The sequence below is a fragment of the Spermophilus citellus genome (assembly GCF_964194105.1).
Source record: "Spermophilus citellus genome assembly, chromosome: 13".
NCBI lineage: Eukaryota > Metazoa > Chordata > Mammalia > Rodentia > Sciuridae > Spermophilus > Spermophilus citellus.
Window position 1 is genome coordinate 52,804,982 of NC_138193.1, and position 12,258 is coordinate 52,817,239.

The window sequence follows — 12,258 nt, forward strand, 5'->3', positions numbered from 1 at the left end:
AAAATTTGGGAGAATCTGGCCCAGGGAGCTCTGCATTTTTTTTTTGTTTTGTTTTTGAGTTCCCTAGAAACTTGATTATGGACGAGGTGTTATATGATCTTTAGGCATTGCTTTTAATTAAGTAAACTGTAATAAGGGGATAGGGGTTGGGTTGGAGGATGTCATTAATCTTAAGTAAAACATGCTGAGATATTTCTGGGTTGTTTAGGGTTATTTTTTGTTCATGTGTTGCTATAGCTTGCATGTGGAATATCCACCACAGGCCCCAGTATGCCAGTGTGGTGCTATTGAAAGATGGCAGAATCTTTAGGTGGTGAGAGGTCTTTAGGTCACTAGGGGCATGCCAAGTGAGGATATTATGAGACCCTGGCCCCTTCCTCTTTCTCTCTCTTTTGCTTCCTGGACATGAGGTGAATGGTTTTGCTCTGCTATAGGCTTCCACCACCATGTGCTACCTCACTGCAGGCCCAAAGCACTGAGGCCAATTTATCATAGACTGGAACTTCCAAACTTTTAGCCATAATAAAACTTTTCTCTTTATAAGTCAGTTATCTCAGATCTTTGTTATAGTAATGGAAAGCTAACAAAGGTGTTATGTACCATAATGCCTGTAATTATCTTTATTTTTTTTTTGGTGGGGGGGTATTGGGGATTGAACTCAGAGGCACTTGACCACTGAGCAACATCCCTAGCCTACTTTGTATTTTATCTAGAAACAGGGTCTCACTGAGTTGCTTAGCGCTTCACTTTTGCTGAGGCTGGCTTTGAACTCATAATCCTCCAGCCTCAGCCTCCTGAGGTGCTGGGATTACGGGTGTGCACCACCACTCCCAGCTATAATTACCTTTTAATAATTCAGAAATTACATACACATGCATGTGTGGGCACATACATATCTGCCAAATGCCGATAATTTGTGAGTCTGGGTTGGAGGTATATTATGTGTGTGTCTGAGTGTACTACTATTCTATTCTTCCACATATATGCTTGAAAAACTTTAAAATAAAATGTCCAGTAAAATAAGTTCCCCAGGTGATTCTAATTCTGATGATTTGAGAATCTCTGATGCAGAGCTGTGAGCCACTGACCAATGGCAATCTGTGAGTGGTCCCCTTCCATACAACTGATCATGAAATGTGATTGTCTATACTCCTGGTTCTAGTTTAAAAAGAAGATAGAAAAATCTTTGAAATCTCTGCCTTTGTGTCTCATCAGAGTTGGAAACACTTTTTCGTAGCAATGAGTTTTTGTTTTCCTTTGTTTTGTTCTCCCTGAGTTGTCGGTCACAATGGGGTGCTAGGGAATGTCACCCATAAAATTTCAGTGGGCTTCGGGTGAGACGGAGGTACGTGATTCTTAACACACACAGAGATAATTCCAATGTACAACTAGGTTTGCGATGGATTACTTAGATCATGGTGACGACAAAGCCAAGGTCATGGGTTTCATCCCGAATTTCAGAGCTATTTAACTCTATGTGAAGAAAAGCCTTATTCCTTGGTGACATTTTTTATCCTATCTTTCAATTCAAAATGGGGTTCCTGGTGGAAATGGGAACCGGGAGAAAAAAGGCAAAAAGAATCAGAGCCATGGACTAATGCATCAGGGCAATCATACCATATGTATTTATGTTATTATAAGAAAAATATTTTTTTCTCCTTGTGAGAAGCTGGCACATTCTCTTGTAGCAGTGACCGCATGTTATTGATGGGTGAAAAGAAGCTTTTATTCTTTCTTCTCTGATTACAAATGTATCAACTACCTCAGGAATTTTGGATGAAAAGGTAAAAATGTTTTGTCAGCATCAGTGAATCGTGATCAAAATGAGTAATGTTTTTAATGAGAAATACTTGATGAACACTTACCAGGCAACCATAAAAGGAGAAATTGAACCTCAGGAAACAGAAAAAATTACTCCCTGCCATCATCTTTATTGTTAATACTTTCTAGGGCCTTTCATGCTGTAAGGAAGACAAGAGCAGCTTGTAGGCATAACCTGGTTTCTGCTGCAGGAATCAGTAGGGGCCTTGGCTGGCCTGCCGTGAAGTAGTCTCCCTTGTTCTTATGTAATACGTCTTTGCAGCTTAAACCTTTAATTAACCAGAGATGTCATCAAGAAAAGTTTGCCAAGGAAGAGGATGCCTGGTTTAATTAAAAAGATCTTTAATGGTTATTAAGGAAATCAATTTGGAATTCAGGCCTGAGAGCAGTGATGGGGGAAGAAATCATTGAAAGGAACTTTCCCATCTCCCTGGGTAATGGATTTTAACCCTTTGATCTGCACTGCTTCAAAATCCCCCAGGGTGGTGGTGGTCAAGGCATGGAGAGGGATGCCTATCACTCATCATTTTTGAATCTACAACCCAGACCCAAGAGGCAGTTATGTCTTATACAAGGGAAGTCTAACCTTTCTGGAATGCAGTTATCCTGGTAATCAAAAGAAATAGGAAACCTTTATAAATTGAAAATCTCCTACCTCATAAGTATAAGCGATTTCTTTCCCCCAAAGAGATGCGTTATTTCTCTCTGAGGATTTGTGCCTGACTGTACATGAGGCTTCTTTCCATTACAGCTCAAACCAGCCTTCATTGGATCAAACCAGAAAAAGGGATTTGGGCTCTTTGGAGCACAAGAGAAATATTATTTTCACTTGTCTCATGAAAATGATGACACAAAAGGTGAGATAGCCAGAGGATGGGCAAAATAAATTGTCTGCATGAAGGAAACTGCAAAAGGGAAGGCGTTTTTATTTTAAAAAAATCACAGCATTCTGCCAACATGGGGATGATATTAATATCATTTTCTGATGCAGCCCAGTTGAGTTCAAATGCTAAAAGCACTTTTCAAATAATCTTATGTTTAATTAATATTTGTATTGCACTTAGGGAAATGGAAGACAGGTGCAGGGTATGGCTCCAAAAATGACTTTCCTGTTACAATGTAGCTATTTCTCAGGTGGACTGAAGCACCTCCATCTAGTCATAACATCACGCAACAGAAACACAAGAAGAGAAACAAAGATCTTTAACACCCAAGCTTTCTTTCAAATTACCAGCTTCTACTTTCTGGAAGAGCTGGGGGCAAGCCGTATATTATTTATTTGCAGCAAATTGCTCCGAGTGTGTGCGCATAATGTCTTTGTTGATTGTTTTGCTGACTATCTGGAAATTTCTGGGCTTAGTAGCCTCCCTTTCCCTGAAATGTCTCAGCTCCCTGTTCTACTTGGCCAGTGAAACCCAGGGAGGGATGTCACTCGGGAACATTGGGGGATAAGATAGATTGGGTACAATCTAAGCTCTACCATGAATTTATCTTGCCGTGGGCACGTCACATGTCTGTGTGTTCCTCAAATACAAGATGAGGAACTTGAACTAGACGATCTCAAGGTCCCTCCTTGGAGCATAAGATAACCTGGTCCACTTTCCTCTTTGTCCCCAGCTAGGCGCATCTGTTCCCAAGGTCGGAGATGGTATCCAAGACTATCTCAGTGCTTGTTAAACCATGTGTAGCTGAATATAGTTTGTAAACTGGGAAGCAGCAGGTTGGATCCAGATTGTGGACTTGTTTAGTTTAGTCTACCCATTTGAGGAGGAAAGGGGAGAGGTGATTGAATTAGTTAACAACATTTAAAATCTAGAAGATTCCATAGCATCATCTGGACTTTTCTGTCTTTTGGGAAGGTGGAAAACTCTGGAACACTTGATCGCCAATGGCAATGATAAGTTGGAGCTGATTTCTTGGTAGTCCTACATGGACTCCACCCCTCCCTACTGTGTCCTCAACATCAAGACAGAGTACCCATGTCCTTTGTTTTTGCTGTGGTTATGCTCCTTGATGACGCTCCATTTCATTCATTCATGTTTCTTCCATAGCTCATGCGGGCACGTGGGTGAGAGGAAGTGGTGTTGGGAGATGACTAGAACCTGAGATCAGGAGTCCCTCATCTCTGAAGAAAATCAGTTGCTTCCATGGCTGGGTGATCTGCTACATGAGTGAAATATCTTCAGCTGAGTGGGTGGGATCAGATTACCATTGACTCATGTGCGCTACAGAGTTATTCCTTTATTTAAACCTGTCTTAATGTGTCCACATTGTCTCTTTTTTGAAGAGACATTTACATCATTTACTCAGATTACTGTCCCACATGAACACTTAGCATACCCCAAACTCAGCACAAATATAACACAAACAGCAAAGAGTCATATTTTCAGTCATCTAAGGAAAGCAATCTTCCTTCTAGAAACATCACTGGGAGTCCTCCTGTTAGAGTGAGCATCTAACTTATTGTCTAAAATGGGAGTTTCTTGAAAGTGAAAGGGACATTATTAATAATGAGCAGAAACCAGGATGGTCCCAAGCAAACTTGGGCATGGGGTTACCCTGCTCCATCTGTAACACCTACTTGTGACATGATACAAAAGGTGTCATTGGCTTCCAGAAGTTGTCCTGGTTTTGTCATTATCTACTTTGTCCTGGTTTTGTCATTATCTATTTTGTCATTTGGTCTCTCTTTTGGATGCAGTTCCAGTTAGATTGGCAAGGTCCCTGAGCCGTTTTGTTCCTTCTGGGACTTCAGTTATTCTTTCTCCTTTGACTCAGGCCTCCATGTGGAAGCCTACCAAGAAGAACTGCCTTGGACCACCGGAGACGATGAAGAGGCTGTTAGACTTGGTCATCTGACATGGGGGACCCAGGGCATGACTTCCGTCATCAGATCCCTCTATTTCTTCTTCTGCTTGTGCTCTGCTTTTTCAGAGTCTCCCCCCTAGATAATTCAGGTTAAAGAATTTTCTTTCTGGGGCTGGGGATGTGGCTCAAGCGGTAGCGTGCTCGCCCGGGTTCGATCCTCAGCACCACATACAGACAAAAGATGTTGTGTCCGCCAAATACTAAAAAATAAATATTAAAAAATTCTCTCTCTCTCTCTCTCTCTCTCTCTCTCTCTCTCTCTCTCCCTCTTTCTCACTCTCTCTCACTCTTTCTAAAAAAAAAAAAAGAATTTTCTTTCACTTTTTGTTAAGCCAATTGGGTCATTCCTTTATGCTAGAACTTTGCATTTTCTGTCTGGGTGGAGGAACACTGTCTCAGATCCCTAGGCAGGATACCATCACTGAAGATCAAACCACTCTCCACAACCAGCAAAGACCTATCATTGTAGCAGTTGTTAAGTTTTTACACTTGGAATTTGGGTGAGGAACAAAGAAAGTTTGGGGCATTTCAAACTAATGGAAGAAGCAGGCTTTTGAAATGCAAAGATATAAATCCCACTCAAGGAAGCAAATTATACAGTGGTACATAAGAAAAAAGGTGGAGGGAAGGGTTGATGGTAGCAGGAGGGTGAAAGGAATTGTTTAATGGATAGGGAAAGATCCAGAAAGGTGACAGTCAGACCCTTTAGACATCCCTTAAATAAACTCTCTCATCTACTCATCAAAGATGAGAGAGAAGTCGGCTGGCTTTATTCTGTTGACAAAGATGCACCCAGTGGCAGAAAGAGGGGGCACTGGGTTGATAATGGCACATTGTTATTTACCACTTGGCTTTAACTATTCTGTCCTCACTGTGTGTAAAGCCCTTGCAGGAAAGCCGGGACATGCAGTTTTGACAGGATGTACAATGGAAAGAAAAGGGAGAGGAACACAGAGTAAAGGGGGCCGATGTATTATTTACCACTGGAGAAACTAAACTGAGCCGAATTCAGGGGCTGGCCCAAGGACTTGATCCTGCAAGGCTGTGGAATAAAGACAGGCGTCTTTGCATTCTTGGTGCCACTGCTTTTGCTGCTGAGGAACACTGCCAGGGCTGGGCCAGCGTGTGGGTCTCATCTCTTCACTGTGCTGCCATCTGCTCGACCACTGCTTACCGTTCCCTATGGCCCAGGAAGGGTTAAGACCTCCACAGAGAACAGCCTGGGCCTCTGTAGGTGAGATTTCATTAGGCCGGCACTGAGGGCATCTTGCTGGGTTGGGACAGGTCTTATAAGTATGCAGATGGCAAGATAAGCACACAGCCACATGCGCAGGAACACACACATACATGCTCCCTGAAGTGGCGCAGTGGGCAGACAGGAGGGACTGATCTGAGAGGAACAAAAGGTGCAGCCTCTGCAGAGAGAGTGACGGGAGGACAGCAAAAGGAAACGAAAAGCAGAGTGTGAAAACCTACAGCAAACGCCGCCAGGGAGCATATGCATTGGACTTCACAGCTTCCTCCTGTTTCCAGCTTACATTTGCTCCATATGCTGCTTTACACAGCTTTCTGGGGCCATAATGGGTTTTATTCCATAGTTTTTATACTAACATGAATGACTCACATCTGCTCCAATACCCAATTTGTTCTCTAATGTCTTCGGCTGTGAGGAGAGAGCAGCTTACCCAGGACTTACCAACGGCAGGAGTGGAGCAGAGTCCTCATCCAGGGACTAGGAAGGTTACATCCCTGAATGGGGAAACTGAGACCATGAGAAACAAGGCAATTGCTCAAGAATATCATGCCCAGGGAGACAGATCAGTTTTCAGGCTACAGGATGGTCCTCCTTCAGAGCATACTAATTTTTCTCATTTTCTATCACGTTAAATCTTTTGCTAGGAGCTTTTGCTTCCCATATTGGCTGTGATGAGAAAAAAAGGAACTTGGATTAACCACCAATGATAGCTAATCTCCCACTGGGATCAATTGTGCTCTGTGCTATTTAAGCTGGTTACTAAAGAGTTTTAAATATCTTCCTGAGCATGGGGGACCCCTGGATAGGCTGGGTCCTGGGACAGACCGACAGGGCTGTGCCCTGTCCCTGGCTTCCAGATGTTTGAAGATCCACCTAAAATCTACTTCAATCCTAATGTCACTGGTTTGACAACACCAATATGCCCTTTGGCTGGATAAGGTAATGGCACTTAGCGAAACTGGATTCCTTGACAGCTTCCAGAGGCCCAGGGAATCTTCCCCACATGAGTGGAGCACGAAATGATAATTCAAGAAGCAAGCACCTTGGAAGGAAACCTCCACTCTCCTGGACATTGTAGGCCCCACATGGAGCTGCTGCAACTCCGGGGCTTTGGTTTCCCCATATGCCAAACACTCAGAATGAGGCACCTCGGCACCTCAGGAGCAGGCAGTGTGGGGCTGCACCATCTCCAAAGCTTGGCGGTGGTGTTGTGTAACTGTCTGCCATCTGTTACTCAGAAGTGGCATCACACAGCACTGAGCAATGGACTCTGGTGCTGCAGCTCCTGCCTAGAGCTGACAGCAGCTCAGTGTCTTGCCTAGGGGTCCCCTGCAGAGCCTGTCGCAGAATGCTTTGTAGGCCTAGGCCTGCAGGTCCAGTGGGAGGCTCCTGGAAGAGACCCAGGGAGCTCAGGATGCTGCAGGGGTGGGTCCTCTTGCTCCCCATTTCCCTTGACAGTGATTTACCTGGGCCTTGGCTCAGCAAAGCAGTGATTGGGGAGCCTACCTGACCTTTCCGTAGATGGGATTCTAATGAAGGCAAGTGCTGGACCATCCCCAGAGTTCAGTGTGGTGGTCTGCGAGCTCAGCTACAGCTGGAGATGGGCTGGCAAAAGTGCTCAGCTTTTTCTGGCTGTTTGATTTTCATGGCTGATCCTGACTAAAAACTTCTCTATAGCCTGGTCAAGGATTTTTGAGGCTGTGAGGCAGATCTGCCCTGTGGCTGAAAGACAAGGTACCAAATACCAGAGGCTTTATGTAGGCTCCTCCATTTCTAAGTATGTCTTAGGGGCTCCATCTTACTGGACAAAGAATTCTGGGGCCTCCTGATTTATACCTGTCTCACCAGCAGTCAGGTATGGAAGCTTCCTCTATGCTGACCCTGCAGGGACAGAGGCAAGGAGAATAGCGGCTGCAGTATTGGGTTCATCGTGCTCACCTTCAGAAACTTGAGGCAAGTATCCTTACAACTAAAATGACACAGTTCTAGAGGCCACTGCTCCCCAGGCAGAACAAGGTTTTCAATTTCCCTCTTTGAGCTCTCAAATAACAGCAGCACCTGGCATTAGGAGTTCACAAATATTGACACTCAGTTGTCACAGGAGCTATTGTCCTCCCCACTTAACAGATGAGAATTCCAAGGCTCAGGGAAGGTAAAGGAATTCACACAGCTGGGCTAGATCAGGAACCCCTTGTCTAGTGATTTCACCATTATTCCAGCCTAGTCCAGGCCTATGTTGGAATTGCATTCAGAATTTTCTGTCTCTAGATTCAAGTGGTTTTCGACTGTCAGTGGAAAGAGGATGTACTTCCTAGAGGCAGTTGGGAAAGGGGCTTTTGAAAGATAACCCCATGCACCCAGTATCCCTCTGCTCAGGGTCACTTTTTAAGAGCCCTACGTGGCTAGCCCAACTTTGCACCCCCTTTCTGGCAAGCACAAATTTCTGATGCTTACAGGGAGAGAAAACCCTTCAGGGAGATAATTGCACCTTAATTTTTAAGAGGATATCTTTAAAGTTAAATTTAGACCAGCTCAGATTTCCATTAAGCAGAAAAAGTTGCCAGGCACCTGCACGTATGCATAAAACACCCTGAGGTGTCGGCTGAGCTTGACCTTGGCGCTGAATGGCTGAACCCAGGTTGGGGCAGTATCTCTGCCAGTCTTACCATCCCAGCGACCGCTGCAAGCGGGCGGACACGGGTGTGAGCGCCACGTGCAGCCCCCAGTGGTGAGCGGGAACTCCTCCTAGGCACTGACCAGCCTGAGCGGGCAGGCCCTTCAGTCCCAGTTTGCAGCTGGGATGGCGTGCGTCCTGGATGTACCTACCGTTCCTGTCCCACTCTAAACCAGGAGGGCTGCAGAGCTGCGCTCCGGGTTTGGCGCGGGTGGCCCCTCTACAGCACCGTGCGGTAGCACCCCCTCCCAGAGCCCCGCTCGCGCCCGCTTGGCTCCCTCGGAGTTGGTCTGTCGGCCGGGCCCGCCCTCCCCCGTGCTCCCTCCTCTCCCTCCTCCTCGTACTCCTCCGGGGGTGCCCGGCACAGCCGCGGATTCTGCCCTCCCACCGCTCGAGTCAGTTCCCCTCTCCGCGGCATTGGGCTAGGCGGCGGCGGCGCGGCGTGGGGAGCATCTCTGCAGCCACCGCGCTTCTCTCGTTGGAGCCGGCGCCCAGCTTGACTGCCCCTCGTCCCTTCCCTGCCGCATCTCGGGCGCCCGGCAGCCCCCGCCCCCGGATCGATTCTCTCCTAAGCGGAAAGGGCGCCCTGCAGGATCCTGCCCCTCTCCTCCCGGTTTCTGGGGCTAGTGATCTCCAGAGAGGGGCGCTCTCGGAGACTCCTGCCCCGCCGCCCCTGACCGCTGGGGGGTGCCCCAGGGACGTCGCGTCTTGGAAAGGAGGAGGCAAAGGGGACCATGCGGCGCCTGACTCGCCGCCTGGCGCTGCCGACCTTAGGGGTGCTCTGGATCACCGTGCTGCTGTTCTTCTGGGTAACCAAGAGGAAGTTGGAGGTGCCGCCCGAACCTGAAGTGCGGACCCCCAAGGTGCGTGGTTTGGCGGCGCGCTGGGCATGGGGCAATGGCTTGCGGGAGGACGCGCAGCCCGCTCTTGGGGTTTGCGGTCTCCGGGAAGCCAGGGTTGGGGGTCTGGGTGATGCGAGCAGGTAACAGATTCCAGATGCGGCCACCGCGAGGTGTTTCTTGAATTTAACGTGCTCCGGGCGTCTCCGGACCCGTGGTGTGTCTAAGTGGCAGCGGGTGTGGGTGTTGGGAGCGCGCGCTCGCGGGCAGAGCGGGGCTCCCAACTTGAGCGGCGCGCTGGGTCCCGCGGAGGAGGGGGCGCCCAGCGGTCGGCGGTGGGCGGGTGCAGCCAGGGGGTCTCTGGCGGTTGGGGCAGACGGCAGCTCCTGCCAGGGCCGGCGCCTAGGAGAAGTCTGGCCGCTGTGCTGACCTCCTTCCCGCAGCTGCCACTAGTGAGCTGGGGAGGCCGAAGGCCGAGGTGCGCTGTGCGCGCGTGAGCGTCGCGGGCGAGCGCCCTGCCGCCTCTGCGGCCACAGCCCACCCGGCCTGTTGCAACAAATATTCCCCAGCCCCTTGGCTGCATTGGAAGGTGAATGTGCTGGAAGCGCTACTAAAGAGACTGTTAAGAACAGCCGCCTTGGTATTGGTGGGGAGTTGGAGAAATGGGAATCTTAAGTGGCTTTTCCAACTCCTGCCCAGTCGGTGCATCTGTGAGGAGCGGGAAGGTTCCCCCTACAGGATCACTCTTCCCTTGAGCTTCAGGGCTCCTCTCTCTCTCTCTCTCTCTCTCTCTCTCTCTCTCTCTCTCTCTCTCTCTCTCTCTCTCTCTCTCGGAGGGAGGTCTCTGGGGGATTTGCTGGCAGCCAGGCAACATTTATAAACTATGTCCAGAGCAGTCCTCTAGGGACTGGGAAAAAGCCTGGGAGAAGCTTATGGTCTGAAACTGGAGAGTGAGAAACAGGAGTGTGTGTGAGAATCCCCTTAGTATGCATGGAAATCCTACTATGTGCCTGCTTTCTTCATAAGTAGTTGTGTGAATTGGTGTTGTTATTCTTATTTCGTAGATTAAAGGAGGTTGAGGGTCCTTCCTAACTTGCCTTAGTTTAACTTGATGGTTTGAACAACAGTCTCCACACTCAGAATCTTTTTTGCTAAATCAAGTTGTTTCACAGATTCCCCTTTTAACTAAGCCCTCTGGGCACTCATATCTTGGAATCTTGCCAATGTTCAGCTGTTGTTCAAGCATTTATTTAGCACCTGCCTTGTGCCAGGCAGTGTGCTAGGTGTTATGGGTACAGTGATGCAGAATTTGTTCCCTGGAAGAAGGGGATTCATTTGTCATGGACCAGGACACCCAGGCTGGAGGGTTCAGATGGCTCATTGCTCTGGGCGTTCTGGGAGCCCCTGGGGACTTACAGCAGGAGGGGGACTTAATGGAACAGAGTTGAGAAGGAGGTACAGGTTTGCCAGAAGTTAGGAGGGCATCTCAGGTAGAGGTTTGCAGGGGCAAGGAATGACACAGCAGTTGCGTCAGCCTGGCATAATTTGAGCACAAAGTATGTGGCCACTGAACCAATGAAGGGTCAAGCTGGGGAGGACCTTGTGGGTAGGATCTTGTGATGTTAGGGGTCATGGTGGATGTTAAGCAGGGAAGTGACAGGGTCAGGTTGGTGACTTCAAGTAGCTTTTATAGCATCACGTCCATTTTCTCACTCATCTCAGATCTAGAGAATTTTTTCTACCTTATCCCTAGGTGATTCTGCTCCTTGTGATGGAGTTAATGATGCCTGCAGGGACATGAACTTTCTGTTTTGCGTTGAACCTCATTACCTTAAGCTTACTTATTCTTAGTTTACTCCAGGGATCTGGGACAAGAGGATCTGTTTCCTTCTGTGTGTTCTCTGTCATCTTCCTTTCCTACCTCTTCTCCTCCTGGCATGATTATTTTATTCTTCTGAAGTGTGCTCCTGAACCCAAGCTTGTGTGAGCATATGCACATGAGCTAAATAACAATTGCTGGCATTTGTATAGTACTTTACAAATTCACAGATTCCATTTCACATATATTACCTCGTTTAATTTTCACAACAACCACATAAAGGAGGTAATACTTTTATGCAGATGAGATTGAGTGACAAACATTTGGCCCAAGTTAACAAGGCTCTTCAAGTGGGAGCATCAAGACTAGAATGAAATGGAATCACTCTGGTGATTGCCTGCTCTGTGTTTCTTTCCTGTATGGCTCTGCACTTGTGGGTGATACAGCAAGGTTGGAGATGTTTACAGCATGAGCTCCCCACCCACTTTCCAGAGCTTCCTCACTCTTGGAGAACTGCAAGGGGTTGGCATAATTGTTGAGGTGCTAAGACAGGAACCACTTCAGAGGGAAGTCCTTCTCTGTTCTCAGAGGAGTTCACAGGGGGTCAGTGGGCTTTTCTGCTTTACAGAGTGCACATTTGCAGGAAACGTCCTTCTGATGGGTGGTTGGACTCAATACTTGCAGCAACATTGCTTTAGGAATCATCTGCCACTGCAAAGATAGTTCCCTTAACAGTAGGAATTCAGATGGTACACTTGCTGATTGTAAGGACCAAATTCAGGTTTTGAGTGAATTCAGTAGACTAGGTTTTTCTAGGAAATGCTCATACATAGTCGTGGGGAAACTTTCTCCTGGACATGCCAAAGTCTTAGGGAAATTTTCATGTTACTGAGGTTTCTTCCCAGGGTAGAGGTGAAAAAAGGGGAGGGCCATTTCCTACCCATCATAAAGGGTCATGGCTGATGCCTTTGTAACAAAAGGC